The following is a 16693-nucleotide window of genomic DNA, read 5'->3' as shown; positions in this document are numbered from 1 at the left end:
TGAAGGCTACAGTTATGTGATGGTAAAGGGAATTTGGATCCCCCTAAGATTCATACCACAATGATACTAAAAATGTGACTAGTTCAGATGCCTGGTTATGAAAAGAATGTGAATAGATAAGGAAGAGACAACAAGGATCTTTTCTGGGCTAACAAAATTTCGGATGTCTGAAAGAAGATCTCAGTTCTAGGAAGAAGTCTCATATAATGAAGCTATAGAGATTCGGTGCTATCTATGATGACATAACAGTGAGATCCAATGATCCTGCAATGATCACAGTTTGGTGATATGACAGTGATAAGTTTGTGAGCTGACAGTGGCACGTCAATCCATTAATGCTATGTCTTGAAGAAGGTCGAAGCGGAAGAGGATTCTATAAGAAGGTAGACTGTCAGTGAGCTTGTGTCTTGGTCTTGCAGTGGCTAATAGGTTAAGGGTCTTGGTCTTGGTATTCGTCAATTGGCATCTAAATAAGAAGAATTTGTGCGGGTTTTCCTCTCAAAGAGTGAGAGGTTTTGGCCCTGGCCGATAACCTACTTTCTATGTCTCTTGTATATTTATATTCATGTATTAGTTATTGTTTGATGAAAAAGAACACTGATAATCTAGGAAGAAGAAGATCCTAATTTAAAGAAGTAAAAATCATTCACAAGCACTTACTAATCGAAGAGAAATAACCTAATACTAATGCCCTAGATTTTTTAACAAAAAAGGTTTTCTTTATACCTAAAGGTTGGCTTTTATACATAGTTCGCTCAATTGGTACTTGGCGGTACCCTAATTTCATATTAATCTTATTGAAAAGCTCGGAACCCTTAAGATGACAAAAAAGATTATCAATATAAGGGAAAGGGTATCAATTCTTGACTACAATTTTGTTCAAATCTATTTCATCGATACAAAGCCACCATGTCCCATCCTTCTTTGCCACCAACACAATTGGGCTCCCAAAAAGTTAGGAGTTGAATGAAAAGTTGCCCTTTTTCAGAAGCTCTTGAATTGATGTTTGATTTTTCGTTCTCCTAAAGAAAACATCAATATTGGGCCATCAGTTAAAGGCGCATTAGATATTAAATAAACTAAATGCTCGACCTAGCAGTGAAGAAGCACCCTAAAGAAAACATCAATATATTGGGCCATTAGTTAAAGGTGCATTAGATATCAAATCAACTAAATTCTCGACCTAGCAGTGCAGAAGCACCCCGATAGGCGAAGTGAAGATATCTCTATATTCTTCCACTATCTTGTCCACCTACTTTCGTTGTGTAGAGAGGCCCCATGCACAAGCTATGGTGATCGTAGTGATATTCCACTCAGCTTTTGATTGAATCATTAAAAGGAAAAATCTCTTGGTTTGAGAGATTACATTAAGAGATTGTTTCATCGAGATCAAATAAACTGTGGTAATAAAAACTACCTCGAAGACCTGTTGCACCCAAATTTTCAAAGTTCCAAAGAAGCATAAGTACCAACACAATCATATCACATATCAGCAGTCCATGTGTCATGGTTATCCCATTCTGCAAGTTATCTAATGTAAATAATCTTAGTAAAACCTTGAGTCTATGTAACAACATAGGTAAGCCTATAATTTTAATGACAAATTTCATCCTAGGAGGTTTTAACCTCGCTGATTACCTGTGTTTCTAGACACAGCTAATCAAGAGTATTTTCCCTCTATCTTAAACCCCAAAGCTAGGGTGAAACTTATTGTCGAATTATTCGGTGAGACCTAGTGTTTTTAGTCGATTGTTGATGTAAAAGTGGTTTCGGAATAATTTAAGCTAGTTGGTTTAACTATTTTATTAGAAATCACTTGGTTTACTAGATCATATTGTGTCGTAGATGGGTTGTGTGTTTTGAGGGGCTAAACCAAATGTGTAGTCCCTCTTTGGGTCTTGTAAATGTAAAATCTTATGTATTACAGGGTCAGAAAAATATTAATCCCCTCATGTGTAAATTAATTAATTTTTCTATCAAAATAATATTAAATTTTAAACCAGAAAATTAATTTATCAGAATCATTTAAATTGTCTTAGGAAAATTAATTCTCCAAATGGAAAAAATCGTGGGTTTTAAAAAAGTAAATTTTTAAAGGTCCTCCACCAAGGGAATATTGTATATTTCAAGAAAATTTGGACTCTTTGACCTTGGTGGTTAAGTCAAAGTCAAAAATTTTAGAAAATTAGCTCAAAATAATTAATTTTGAGCTAATTAAAATGGAATTAAATGATAAATTCGAAAATTCCTCAAAAATAAAAAAATCAAGGGCCAAGATTAAAAGATCTTGAAGTGTTTATCAATGGCCAGGATTATTTTGACAAGGATCAGAGAAACTAGCCATTATTTTTCCATTTGGAGGATTTATTTATAAATTAGAAAGTCATTTGACTCTCTAGCATTTGATTTCTGGCTAAGAAATTGTTGTTGAAGCATTCATGTAAACTATTGTCCCTCTATGAACTATTTTTTCTATCATAATAAAGACTTTGGGGTGCAACTCGAGGTGTCCATGTTCATTGATTTGTGGTATGTACTGACTGCGAGCTTTCTTATGTCATGCTAATAAATGGTAAGATTTGTTTTTCATTAGATGGAAATAAAATCATGCTATTGGGATTTTTGGGCTAATCTTACATGATTTGATTTTCCATATGATTAACAGATTGTCTTGAGATAAATACATAGTCTTTGCAGGTACTTCAATCCTTGGTCTCCAAGTTCACAAACTGTTAGCAAAGGATCAACTTTGTTTGGATCATGAATATTTGTGTGGTGGATTAAATCTTCGTTAAGGCTATAATGTGCATGGGGTTTCTAAACTATTTTTAGCCATTTATCAAAGAAAATAACCATAAAAAAATAAAAATATTTTTTAAAAAATTTAAATTTCAAAACCCTTATATACTAGTATACTTGAAAAATTATTTTTGCTAATTGGGGTTTTGGGGTTTGAAGATTTTGTATGTATTTGGGGTCTAGGTGTTTTATTTTCATTTTTACAAGTTATATCAAGATAAGAGGTTGAATTAGAGCTAGATCTAGGCCCTTTAGGGTAAGATCTAGTCTCTATAATTTTTTTGCAAGGCCAACAACCATTGAGAAACTTGCAACAAAATTCAGATTTGGAAGAGAATTTTTTTTTCGGAAGCAAGGGTTTCAGTTTTTGTCCTTCCCGAGCCCAGATCTAGCCCTCCCAAGGACCACGTTTTCCTCTTGACCCCCGCATCACCCTTCCAAGGGCATGCATCATTTCTTTTGGCCTCTTGGAGGCAGGTCGTAGCCTCTAGGGACCTCAGCCTCCCATTTTGAGCACAACGTTGGGGCTTTAGGGCCTTAAAACGCCTAGTTGTGGGCCCTATGCATATAATATCCCTTATCAGGAATATACTTCAAACACAAGCAAACTCCAACTGGAGATGCACTGGGAGGGCATTTACCAGATATGTCGCCTCTGAAAAGAGGATGAGATCCAGAGGCTACCTGGCCCTTTCCACACTCTGTCTAAGGGTATAAGAGATACACACAAGTGGTATAATAGCCGAGAATGCTCAAGAGATACAAATAACAATGATGCAACATATAACAATAAAACCATAAGCAGATACTCAAGAAGTGCAGAGAGAACGCTAAAACATTTTATTATGCTGAGTAATAGAATGAGTACAGGAGGTGATCAGAAAGATGGCACCTCGACTTGCACAAGGCAAGTAAATAAATACACTCAGAATAGCAAAGGAATGGACCCTCTCTGAACTGCGTCCCAACTACTGGAGAACTGATGTGTTGTTGCTACTACTAGAAATCAAATGAGGATTTGGGGTTGCTCCACTACTCAGAAAAGGTTGAAATTCTGGAATCAGACTCTACTCAAGAAACCTAGAAAGCTTTTCTGAAATGGTCGACCTCCGAAAATCACCCCCTTGGGGTTCTGTGCAGTCCCTCAATGCTCTGCGCTGCCACTAAATGAAACCCTCCACAAAATTTGCCTGAAACCTCCGCCAAACCTCTCCAATATGCAAGGGCTAATCCCCTGCTTTATCTCTCAAGCACAAATCCTACTACGAACCCACAACCCAGAGCTCCTGCCAGAAAGAACTGCGTCCCCCTCTCAGTGTTGCGCAGTCCTCCAAAACGCTGATGAAATTGATGTTGAAATGCTGATGAAACTACTGTTGAAATGCCAATGGAAATACCTTGCCCGACCAAGCACTCGAAGTCCCACGGGGCTAAGGGTGATATCTCCGAACGGAGACACTCAATGCAGTAAACAGTGCTGCAGACTAGCAAAACAGCCAGCGTGCTCCAAGTCGAAATGACTATCACAAATGCTCATAACCGAATGATCAAAATGAGGGGGCTCCTCTCTCTTTTATAGCCTTTGTCTCTCTCAATCCCAAGGCTCACCTCCTCCTGCGTGATTCCCCTCTTGCCATGTGTTTCTTCCCTCCATGTGTCTGCGTGGGCTCCATTTCTGCGTCCCCCTTTGGCCCCCTTGGCTCCCCTTTAAGTCACAACGTTGTGCTACTAGGAAGTGACTTTTTATTCTAAAATTGAGTTATGTCCCCCTTCCTCACTTTTTTATTTACAAATAACTATAGAAGGCAGAAATTGAACAAAATCGAATATTCCAATTAGCCATGGCTAATTAGGAATATTACAGTCTCCCCTGGCAAAATGTTGCTTGTCCTCAAGCAATTGAAGTCATGGATGTTGTAGGATCTTCTCACTCTCCCAAGTGGCATCCTCATCCGGCGAATTCTTCCACCTCGCCAAGAATTCTTAGACCGCCCTGTTCCGCAACTGCCTCTCCCTAGTATCAATGATAGACTCCGGCTGCAATACCAAAAGCCCCTCATCATCCATGGGTGGTAGCTCATCTGTCACTGTCACCTGCTGCCCCAATGCCTTCTTCAGGCATGATACATGAAAAATGTTATGAATCTTGTTGCCTTTGGGCAACTCCAACTCATATGCATCCTGTCCAATCTTGCGTATCACCCCGTATGGCCCATAAAAGCGGGGCTTGAGCTTCTCAACCCCCTTCTGCTTCAGTGACAACTGTCGGTATGGCTGTAATCATAGGTAGACCATGTCCCCTACCTCGAACTATCCCTCCACCCGACCACTGTCAGCATACAGCTTCTGCTGGTTCTGCGCTGTAGCCATGTTATCCTTGAGAGCTCGGGGGATATCCTGACTCTCTTGGATCCAAATCTTGGCTCTAGGAGCCCTGCTATCACCAAACATCACGTCAACAAAAGATAAAGGATGATACCCATATAAGGCATAGAATGGTGACATACCAATGGACATGTGATGTGAAGTATTGTAGCAGTACTCCCCCAGATGCAGCGATTTCAACCATGCTCGTTGCTGCCCACTGACATAGTTACGCAAGTAGCCCTCCAGCCACTTGTTAACTATCTCTGTTTGCCCATCCGTCTGTGGGTGATAACTGTTACTCGGTGTCAACTCCGTCCCTACCAACCGGAAAAGCTCCTGCCAAAACCCGCCCATGAAACGGCTGTCCCTATCACTGACGATGGTCTTAGGAAGACCATGTAGCCTAAAGATCTCCCTGAAGAACAGCTCGGCCACCTGTGATGTTGTATAGTGTGCGGATATGGCAAAACAATGTGCGTACTTCATCAATCAATCAATGACGACAAAGATACAATCCTTGCCCTGTACCATGGGAAAACCTGTGACGAAGTCCATCGAAATACTCTCCCATTTCTCCTCCCGAATGGGTAGAGGTTGCAATAAACCCACAGGATGGCTCATCTCTCCCTTGTTCCTCTGGCAAACATCGCACTCCCGGATGTGCTGCAGTACGTCCTCTTTGAGGCCCTTCCATAAGAACCTCTCTCTAATGGCCCTATAGGTTTTGTTAAACCCATGATGTCCTGCTAAACATGAATCATGTGATACTGGGCCCTGGAGTATCTTCTTCTTGAGCTAAGACCCCTCAGTCAAGAAGATCTTGTCCCTGTAATAGATGACCTCATCGACCACCCTGTACCTGTCATCTACCACCTTCCCATCCAGAACCTCACATGCAAACCTGTCCTTAGAGTACTCTACTAAGAGTCGAGCCCTCCAGTCTGTATCCAAGCTGATAAGAGACAACGTGGTTGGTCCATGTGAAAGGGCATCTGCTACCATAATGTTCTTACCCTTGACACACTCAATGTCAAAGTCATATGCTTGGATCTTACTGATCCACTTCTGCTGCCTCTCCTATAGCTGCTTCTGCTCCAAAAAGAACTTGAGCCTATTGTGATCAGTGCTCACCCTGACCCTGTTACCCACCAAATACTGTCGGTACTTAGCCAATGCATGCATGATGGCCAGCATCTCCTTGTCGTATATAGAATACAATCTCTCGTGCCGAAGGAGCTTCCGGCTCTCAAAGGCTATAGGGTGACCTCCCTGCATCAATACTGTGTCGATCCCCTCTCCCGACGCATCACACTCCAAAACAAATGGCTGCGTAAAATCTAGCAACGCAAGCACTGGGCAGCTGCTCATAACCTCCTTGAGCCTGTCAAAGGCTCGCTGATGAGCCCCAAATTTGATAACATTTTGGGCTCATTTGGCCTAACTACCCTTGCTCAACCCTTCATTTTTCATAACTTATGCATCATTTTTTAGTATATTCATGTCATTTGTACGAATGAGGGCAGTCACTATTCCTAGGTGGCTAACACATGTTTATTTCAGGTTTTTTGACATTTAATGGAGCAAAACCACGCACATGAGGGCTAGGAGACAGCCAAGATGGGATTGAGGTTTTGTAGGAAGGTTGTCCACAGCATTGAATGGCCTTCCTCATGATCTCCACCCCCAACTCCGAGCTCCAACAGCCACCACCACCGAGCTAGAAGGCAGCCAAACGGATTTTGAGGAAGCAGCAGATTACTCTTAGTTTGGTCAGCCAAACCCCACTAATTTAGGAGGCCAGCTTGGCCCTCGTAATGTATAAATGATGATGTTGTAGCCTTCGAGGGGGACTTTTGAAACCTTGTTGCATATTCTGAACTACGAGCTGATAGCTCTGTTTTGCTCTTTGTAAGCCATTTTTGGCATGTTATTTGACTTATGACTATTATCTTCTAATGAAAAGCAGGCAGATTTGAGTTTAGCTCTGAGTTCTTAGAGGAGCCATAGCTCTCAGGGTTGGGTCCAACCTGAGAGCAATAGGCCTCCTTCCTTTGTATTGTTACCTTTCTTTCAGCATTGCATCTCTTTTCCTTTACATGCATTTGGAAACACAGTTTGCTAAGTTGAATTTCTTGGTGTGGTTAAGTAGGTTAGTTTTATAAACAAAGTTGCTTTCAGTAGTTTAGATTAGAGTAAGCAGATTGGAGTTAATCAGAGTTCCAAAAAGGGTTGACTTCACACTCACTTCCACCTCTGTTTAGGGACTGGAATTGCAGACCGTGCCACCCACCAAAAAGACTGTTTTACATGTTCATGCAAGCTTTGATGCAATGTTCTCGTTTGTAGCAGCGTCCATGCGTTCAGATCCTGTGGAATGAATCTTTGCTTCAGTACCATGCATGATTTTCCTTACAAAATCACGTTGTTGTTCTTTGGTTTTATAAAAACAGTTAGAATAGGTTGATGAAATTTCGGTTATGTGCAAGACATGGATGATTTGTTTCATTTACACTGTGCAGTACTACTCCCTCACTCCCTTATCCTTCTAAGCCGTGCCTAGGCCATCCACTCATCTCTCAGTTAGACCACTTGCCTCCTAACTCTTCTATCACCCACGTGATTCTACCTTTTCGGCCTTCCATTTCCTCTACCCTCCTCTAGACCAACCAGCTTTGCACACCCCCTCTTCATCTCATCTCTCTGTCCATAAGCCATCACAAGCTCCCCTCCTACCTCCCTATCCATCCATATAGCCTCTTCCACTCATCCATCACCCAAAAATCCTATTGCAGAACATCCTGTAGGAATCACTGAACTTCCTGTAGAAATCCTGAACATCCTGTAGAACCCCTGCAGACTTCCTGTAGAAGCTTGTAAACACGGTTGCCAGGCATCTAAACTTTGTGAACTTCTCTGAAAGGATGTTAGGGATTCCTTAGACCCTCTCTGAGCCTTCCTGACCTTTTCCAAGCATTTCCCTCCTTGATCTATCCTTGCACAGTCAAGACCCAGTTAGAAGCACACACATAATAATTCCAACAACTTGAACAAAAATACAAAAATATGTTTTCTTTAGATCAAAGTAGTCTAGACACATGCATCTCACCTTCCTAGAAGTAATGGCATCTCTTTCAGCAGTTTGCATTCCCACCTTTGCATCAGTAGGACTAGCTGGTAGAATTAGGGTTTGCTAGGGTTTTCATTTCTTGTTGGCTTTCAGTTCCTTCCTACAGTAGGTTAATCTCCTTTGAGATAGCTTTCGTTCATCGGTTAAAAAGCTTCTTCTGAGAACTCATAGAAGTTGGCTTTAGCCCTAGCGGACTTGTGCCAGCTGACCAAGTGACAGCTGCGACAAGAGCCAGTACTTGTGCATACAGCACCGTCGCTTCCAAGTTTGTTACGAACTATCGGGTTGATTAAATTAGAGAAGGAAGCTCTAGTTGTAGCATTATTGCTACAACACTGGAGCCCACCATCTTTTTTGGCGCCGTTGCCGGGGACACGTCAGAGTATTAGTAATTGTTGTTTTTCTTCTATTTTCCTACTCTCTCCTTCTGCTAAGTAGTTTATTTCATTTCCATTCTGCAAGAGTAGTATAGACATTTCCCGCTTTCATAGCTTAACCTTTCAATTCCGCAATCTCATTTTTGCAAGTGTAGATTAGCATTTCAATTCTGCAAGCATAGACTAGCATTTCCATTCCTGCAATTTCATTTGAGCAAAGTAGATTAGTTCTTTCTTGCTTTCATTTCAATTCTGCATTTTCATTTCAGCAAGATAGTTAGCTGTAGATCAATCTGTTTCAGTTTTTGCAGGTACCAGAGAAAAAAACAAAAGCAATCAAAAGTCTTTCCATTTCATGCCTCGTAGGAATCGAGATAAAGCAGGCAAATTCCTACCCAACACCCCCACCACATCACTAAGTCACCCTTCTCTCTTCTTTGGTGACAGTGATCCAGAAGAACCTATAGGTGAACCTCCTGAGATATATGAAGATCCTATAGCAGAAGAAGAGTTAGACACCATTCCATCTGAAGCTATGGCTGACAATAGGGGAGAAGATGAGATAATAGAAGGTGCCTTCCCCATCCGAGAGACCAATGGAGACATGAAAATGAAGAACATTAGCCCCTCCGCTTTACCTCACTTCCATGGACTGACTACTGAAGATCCTGACACCTTCCTGTTTGAGTTTGCTGTCCTTTGTCGAACCTATGACTATACTGAAGATGAGCAGAAGCTGAAACTCTTCCCCTCAACCCTTAAGGATGCAGCATTACACTGGTTCATGGGCTTACCTGGAAACAGTATCACCACTTGGGCTCAAATGCAGCAAGCTTTCAATACCAAGTACTGGGACTACTGTAGGTCCAAGGAGACCAAGGGAGAAATCTTTCGGATGACCATGGGAAATGATGAGTCCTTAGAGGATTACGAGGAAAAATTCCAACTTAGCTATAAAAGGGCCAGGTGCACACTTGACCCTGAATCCCTCAAGTTGGTCCTGCTCCGAGGAGTCCCTGAAGACCTCTTAGATACCCTTCACATGTTAGCTGGAGGAGATATTTACCAACTGTCTTATGAGGACATAAAGAATGTGTTTAGAAACCACTCTAGGGCAGCCCAGAAAAGAGGTAGAGGAAACCACTTCTCAACTGGTATCCCTTTCTCCAAACATGAGTTTGCAAATCAATTAGAGGATCTCAAGAGTGAGATGAGACAGACCATTGCCATGCAACTTGATACCTTCCGAATCCAGCAGAAGAAAGAAGAAGCTGAGAGGGCCTTGGCTATCTTCTACCCTAGGTGTACAAGGAAACACCCTAAGAACGAATGCCCATTACATTCGGCGGAAGTATGTTTTGTTTGTGAGGAGGACCACCCCACAAACCAATGTCCAACCTTACCTGGGCTTAAGGCCATGTATCAAGGGACAGAAGCACCCACTAAACCTCTCTATTTCCTCAACCAAAGGAGGCCACAAGGACCTAGACCTTACCAGCAGGGGATGCAAGGGACACCCCAAACTTATTACAGCCCCAACCAATCTACTCCTATGCCTTCCTGGGGTCCCCCTGCTCATCCTTCCTAGTCTATGTCTCCTCCATGGTCTTACCCACCTCAGTACCATACTCAACCCACTACTCATTCATATCACTCACATGCCCAGCCACAGCCTCAGTGGACTGCACCTCAATCGGGGTGGAGGCCCCAGTACAATACTCCTCCCGCCATTTTGCCTCCACCACCAGCTCAACCACAACCATTACCTCCTGCTCCTCCAAGGCAACCTCAAATGCCTGCTCAACCGAACCCGAACCCCAACAACAGACAGGCCCAGCAGGTATTTACTGGGGAAACATCATGCCCTACCTATGCCGTGGAGATCTAGGAGATCAATCTGCGATCTGGAAAGACTCTTCCGGATCGCCAACCTCCTCCCCCAGAGGACGAGGAAGATAAAAAAGAAAGTGAACCAAAGGCTATTCCACCCTTTTCTAAGAGACTAACAGCCACCACACAACCCAACCCAGAGGAGGATGAGCTTCTGGGAGAGCTCAAACAGTTGTGTGTGAAAATACCACTTCTCCAAGCCATCAAAGATGTACTAATATACAACAAACTGGTTAAGGAAAAGTGTTTCAGACACCCAGGCAGGCGAAAGAGGGATGCTTCAACCATCAATGTCATAGGACAACTGTCTGACCTTATGTTGGGACAAGTCATCTGCCCAAAGTATCTAGATCCTGGGAGTCCTGTAGTAGATGTCCACGTCAATGGCACCATCATACCTCACACCTTGATTGATCTGGGGGCTGCCATTAATGTGATGACCAGAGATACCATGCTCAACTCAACCTTCAAGGTTCCTTGAGGAAGACCTCGACAGTCCTACAACTAGCAGATCGCTCCACCGTGACTCCCGAAGGGATTGTGGAGGATGTCTTGGTCTCTGTTGACTCTTGGGAATACCCTGCAGATTTCTTGGTTCTGCAACCAAAGGCAAAGCTCACTGGATATCCTCTTATTTTGGGAAGGCCTTGGTTAGCCACTGCAGATGCTTACATAAGCTGTCATGCAGGAAACATGACCATCAAAAATGGTCCTATGTCCAAGCAGCTAGTCCTATACCCTCCTGCCCAACCCTCATTAGAGCATGACTTACCACTTTGTTTGGAGGAAGGAGAAGAGGATGAGGTGTACTCAGCACCTTTGTGCACCCTAGACACCACTAGGGGAGACCCCCCAACCGAGGATGATTTGATTGAGACCTTGATCCAAAATCCACCTCCCAGTGCACTGTCCTTAGAGGAATTGGTGGAGGATGCCCAAGCCAGCACCTTAGTGGACCTTTGTGCGACCAACCCTGTCACTCCCAGAGTCAAAAATGTGGAGTTCGGCCCTGAGAGAACGTTAAAGATCAGCTCCTCCCTATCTCCTTCCCAGGAAAAGGAGCTGTGTAGTCCGTTGGCCAGTCATCTAGATGCTTTTGCTTGGAGCTATAAAGAGATGAAAGGAGTCCATCCTTCAGTCTGTACCCATCACATCTACATCAAAGAGGATTGTAAACCGGTTAGGCAACCCCAGAGGAGAATGAATCCAGCCCTTAAGGACATCGTCAAGGAAGAATTGCAAAAACTGTTGGATGCCGGATTCATTTACCCCATCTCAGATAGCGAATGGGTGTCCCCTCTGGTGTTGGTTCCCAAGAAAAATGGGAAGTGGAGAATCTGTGTGGACTACCGAGAACTGAACAAAGCTACCAAGAAAGACCATTTTCCTCTACCTTTCATAGATCAAGTGTTGGATGGACTGGCAGGAAAGAAGTTTTTCTCTTTCCTAGATGGGTTTAGCGGGTACAATCAAATCCAAATCAGCCCGGAAGACCAAGATAAGACCACCTTCACTTGTCCTTGGGGTACCTTTGCCTACCGAGTTCTTCCCTTTGGGCTATGCAATGCTCCTGCTACCTTCCAGAGAGTCGTCTTGAGCATCTTTTCTGAGCTGGTCCATGATGCGGTGGAAATCTATATGGATGACTTCACTCCTTATGGGTCCAACTTCCAGGAAGCATTGTCCAATCTGGGAAAAGTCCTAACCAAATGCACTCAGATGAACCTGTCCATTAGTCCTAAAAAATGTGAATTCTTGATGACTGAAGGGACCGTGTTAGGCCATACCATTTCTTGCCAAGGGCTACAGGTGGATCCTAACAAAATTGCACTCATCAAGAAGGTTCCACCTCCTCAAAAGGTAAGGGATGTTCGGAGTTTCTTAGGATTAGCAGGGTATTACAGGAGATTCATTAAAGACTTCAGCAAGCTAGCCTCGCCGTTGTTTGGCCTGTTGGCAAAAGATGTGGAGTTTAAATGGACTGACGATTGTCAGAGGGCTCTGAATGAACTAAAGGACAAGTTGGTGTCTGCCCCAATCTTGAGAGGTCCAAACTGGGCCCTACCTTTCCACATCCACACTGATGCCTCGAACAAAGCCATAGGGGCAGCCTTAGGACAAGTTGAACAAAAAATTCCATATGCCATTTACTTTGTTAGCAAAAACTTATCCAAAGCGGAACTGAATTACACTGTAACTGAGAAAGAATTCTTGGCTGTGGTCCATGCACTGAGCAAGTTCCGACATTATATCACTGGCTATCAAACATTTGTACATACTGATCATGCTGAAATTAGATATTTAATGAATAAACCAGATGTGAATGCTCGTATTATTAGATGGTTACTTTTGTTGCAGCAGTTTGATTTGACTATCGTTGACAAACCAGGTAAAGAAAATGTTGTTGCTGACTTTTTATCTAGATTGGATTTATCTGCAGATGAGGATGGAACAGTGGATGACCAGATGCCCGATGAACATCTGTTTGCTATTTCAGTACTCTCTCCACTGTTTGCTGATATAGCAAAATACCTTGTTTCAGCACAGTTCCCTCCGCACCTATCCTCAAGAGAGAAGAGCAGAATCATCAGAAAAAGTGCCTCATTCACTTGGATCGGGGGCAACCTGTTCAAGCTTGGCCCTGATCAGATCTTAAGGCGTTGTGTAAGGGAGGAGGAAGTCTTTGATATCCTCCTCACCTGTCATGATGGGCCTTGTGGAGGACACTTTGCAGCAAAGAGGACTGCCTTCAAAATCCTGCAGGCAGGCTACTATTGGCCCACACTTCATCAAGATGTCAAGAGGTATATCAGCCAATGTGACCGATGCCAAAGGATGGCGAAACCGACTCAAAGGGATGAGATGCCTCTCCAACCTCAAGTGACTCTTGAGCCATTTGAGAAGTGGGGTATGGATTTTTTGGGTCCAATCAACCCTCCTTCGAGGCAAAGGTCTTACATCATTGTGTGCACAGACTACCTGACAAAGTGGGCAGAAACTAAGGCAATCAAAGCAGCAACAGAAGAAAAGGTGGCTGAGTTCTTAAGAGAAAATATCTTCTACAAATTTGGCTACCCAAGAGAGCTAGTCACCGATCAAGGAAGCCAGTTCACATCCAACTTAATTGAAGACCTACTAGCTCATCACAAAATCAAGCATAGGACTTCCACCCCCTATCATCCTCAAGCAAATGGGCAAGTGGAAGTCACCAATAGAGCATTGGAAGGGATCTTGACTAAGGTGGTGAGCAGCAGCAGGAAAGATTGGGCAGATCGCCTGGTTGAGGCCACATGGGCTTACAACACCACTTGGAAGACCACAACCGGCTTCACACCTTATGAGCTGGTCTATGGGAAGAGAGCTTTGTTGTCAATTGAATTTGAATACAACACTTTGAGGATGGCAGCTCAGCTGGACCTAGATCTCAGCCATGCCCAACAAGAAAGGTTATTGCAGCTGAATGGATTGGACGAGCACCGAATACAGGCCCTCCTTCACTCAGAAATGGTTCAACTTCAGAGAAAGGTGTGGCATGACCAACACCTCAATGACAAGCAATTTCAGCCAGGAGATTGAGCACTGTTGTATGATTCCAGGCATAAAGATTTCAAGGGGAAGCTGAGAACCAGATGGCTGGGACCATATGCAATGGAAAAATGTCATGACAATGGATCTGTTCTTATTCGGACCATTGATGAGGAGGCCATCCCCATGCTTGTCAATGGGCATCGACTAAAGATCTACAGGAAACCTCTCTCAAGACAAGAGTTCATCAAAACTGTGGAGAAATCAGTGTTGGTCATAGAGAAGGGATCTGCCTCTGTTTTGGGCATACCCTGAAAGATCTTACCAAAAATAAAAAATAAAAAAAAAATAAAGATCCTTGGGTGAAAACCTTTCTGAGGCTCCCAAGGCAGATGGTAGGGGTGAAAACCTCATCGAGGCGCCCCTGTTGTCTTTCAAAAAAAAAAAAAAGAGATTTGAAAAAGACCCTTGAGTGAAAACCTCTCTGAGGCACTTAAAGCAGATGGCAAGGGTGAAAACCTCATTGAGGCACCCCTGCTGTCTTTCAAAAAAAAAAAAAAAAAAATAGAAAAAAACAATAAAAAAAAAAACAGGGACAGCAAGTTCACAATGTGGCAATGCATGCAGGTTGCAAGTATTCTATAAAGGAGAGGAGGTCTCTCAACTCAAAGTCAAGGGTTCTTATCATGCTACCAGGTGACCTCACCAGCACCTCCTCCGAAAACACTCATCTTCTCCAAGGTATGGGCACAATTTCATCACAGCTCAGTCTTCTACAGGAAGCTACAGACTTTCTAAAGGAAGTTCTGTATTTCTACAGGAAACTTCCTGTAGAAGTTTTTGACAGCCCATAACTAATTGTGTGGGGAGATCTAACGGCCAAGGTTCGGCATGGAGGCATGCAAGCTACTATTTTCTCCATCGCACACAGCTATCACCTCCTTCTACCACCCCAGTTGACATGCAATAAAAGTACCTGCACAATCAAAACAGATCATTGAATTATCAAGAGGAAGCGATTCTTAAATGAAAAAGATGCTGAGATGCCATGCAATACCCGGTACAGCTATCCAAGGGCCCTGCGAGCGTCATCGTGATGCCACTATCTTCACCGTTCAGCATGCACCCGAGGAGGAAAAACTGCTACAGGACATCCTACAGGAATCCCGTAGCAGTTAAGCCAACTAGAGTGTACACCATTCAATCGCCTGCAACATGCAATAATAAAGCGGGCACATGCAGCCGAGTCACAAGCTTCATCATCAGCAGCCTGCGAAGAGGAACCTCCGGGCCTGGGCAATTACGCAGCAGCAAGCAAATCTAGTCATCATCGTCCTGAAGCCTGGAAAATCATGTCGCGGCCGCACAGGTAAGTGCCTCGCCCTTTCTTTCGTCGAATTACATGAATACTACTTTGAAATGTTTGCAAGTATGAAATGAACGGGTTGAGCAGTCGTATGGCCATTCAACTGGCCACGTTGACCAGTCAGATGGTCTAGTCGGATGTGTAGAATGGTGGTCGTGGCAAAAAGAACAGGTATTGGACACGTGAGAACCGTCCAGTCGGGGAGAAGCGCGTTTTAATAGAAATGGCGGCGGCGGATCTGCAGAGAATGATGCGGCAGTCAAGGAACTTGTACTAGAATGATTAAGTGACGTCGTCCAACGGTCCGGCAGGGACAGCTCACCCCCGCGCCACGGATTCCGCCGGATTCAAATCTATTGGCTAGATTGCCACCCCACGCATTTATCATCAGCCGTTTAGAAGTCGAGTGAGCATCCGGATTCCTCTAAAGCTCGACACTCCAAGTCTTCGGTCGTTCGAACGTCTGATAGCAGCACAGAGAGCGCAGAACCACTGCAGTGTTCTCCAGAACCCGTGCGCTGCTTCTACAGGAAAGCTCCGCTACAGGAAGCTCACTGCCACGAGGAAAATTGGGCTCTTCACGTCAAAGGTGGCGAATTAAAAAGGTAAGCCTGAACCTTGCCTCCCATGCAATTGGTTTCGAGGGTGGCGGAGTCGACGTTCTACAGTCTGCTCATAAAAGAATTGCAAGTGTTGTCTGCCGTTTGCATGAATTGTCGTCGAGGTGTATGTAAGGTTTCCTACAGGATATGATTTGTAATTAAGCCCTGTTAAGGCTCATCTGGAGATAGTCTTCGTGAATTGTATGCGTGGCAGAGGTGTAATTCTACGCTCTGTCCCAAAAGGCTAGTTTTTTTGCATCCGCCACCTCCAGCTAACGTAGCAGTTTTTCACCATGCCGGGTGGGTTCATCAGAAATGAACCAACCAACTCAAAGAAACTAAGAGAGAACCCTGAGGTGGTAGAGTTGTTCACTCGCGCGCAATGGATGTTGTTCTGCGACAAATTGCAAGAGTATGATGATGAGGTGGCAGAGGAGTTCTTGCGAGCTCTGAAGCCAAAATCAAAGACATTAGCCACCATCAATTTCAGGGGTTTGAGTCTCAGACTCACCCCACAGTTCATCAGCCGAGTTACCGAGCTCCCAATGGGGGTACCATGAGACAAAGAAGAGAGGAAATTAGGCCAAAAGGCTAAGAAGGAATTATTTCCACCAGAGGAGCAGTTCTCAGAAGATAAGAA

The sequence above is a fragment of the Pinus tabuliformis genome, chromosome 3_1 (assembly GCF_031772625.1).
Source record: "Pinus tabuliformis cultivar Carrire ecotype Pingquan chromosome 3_1, CPIR1, whole genome shotgun sequence".
NCBI lineage: Eukaryota > Viridiplantae > Streptophyta > Pinopsida > Pinales > Pinaceae > Pinus > Pinus tabuliformis.
Note: the sequence above shows the minus strand (reverse complement) of the source record.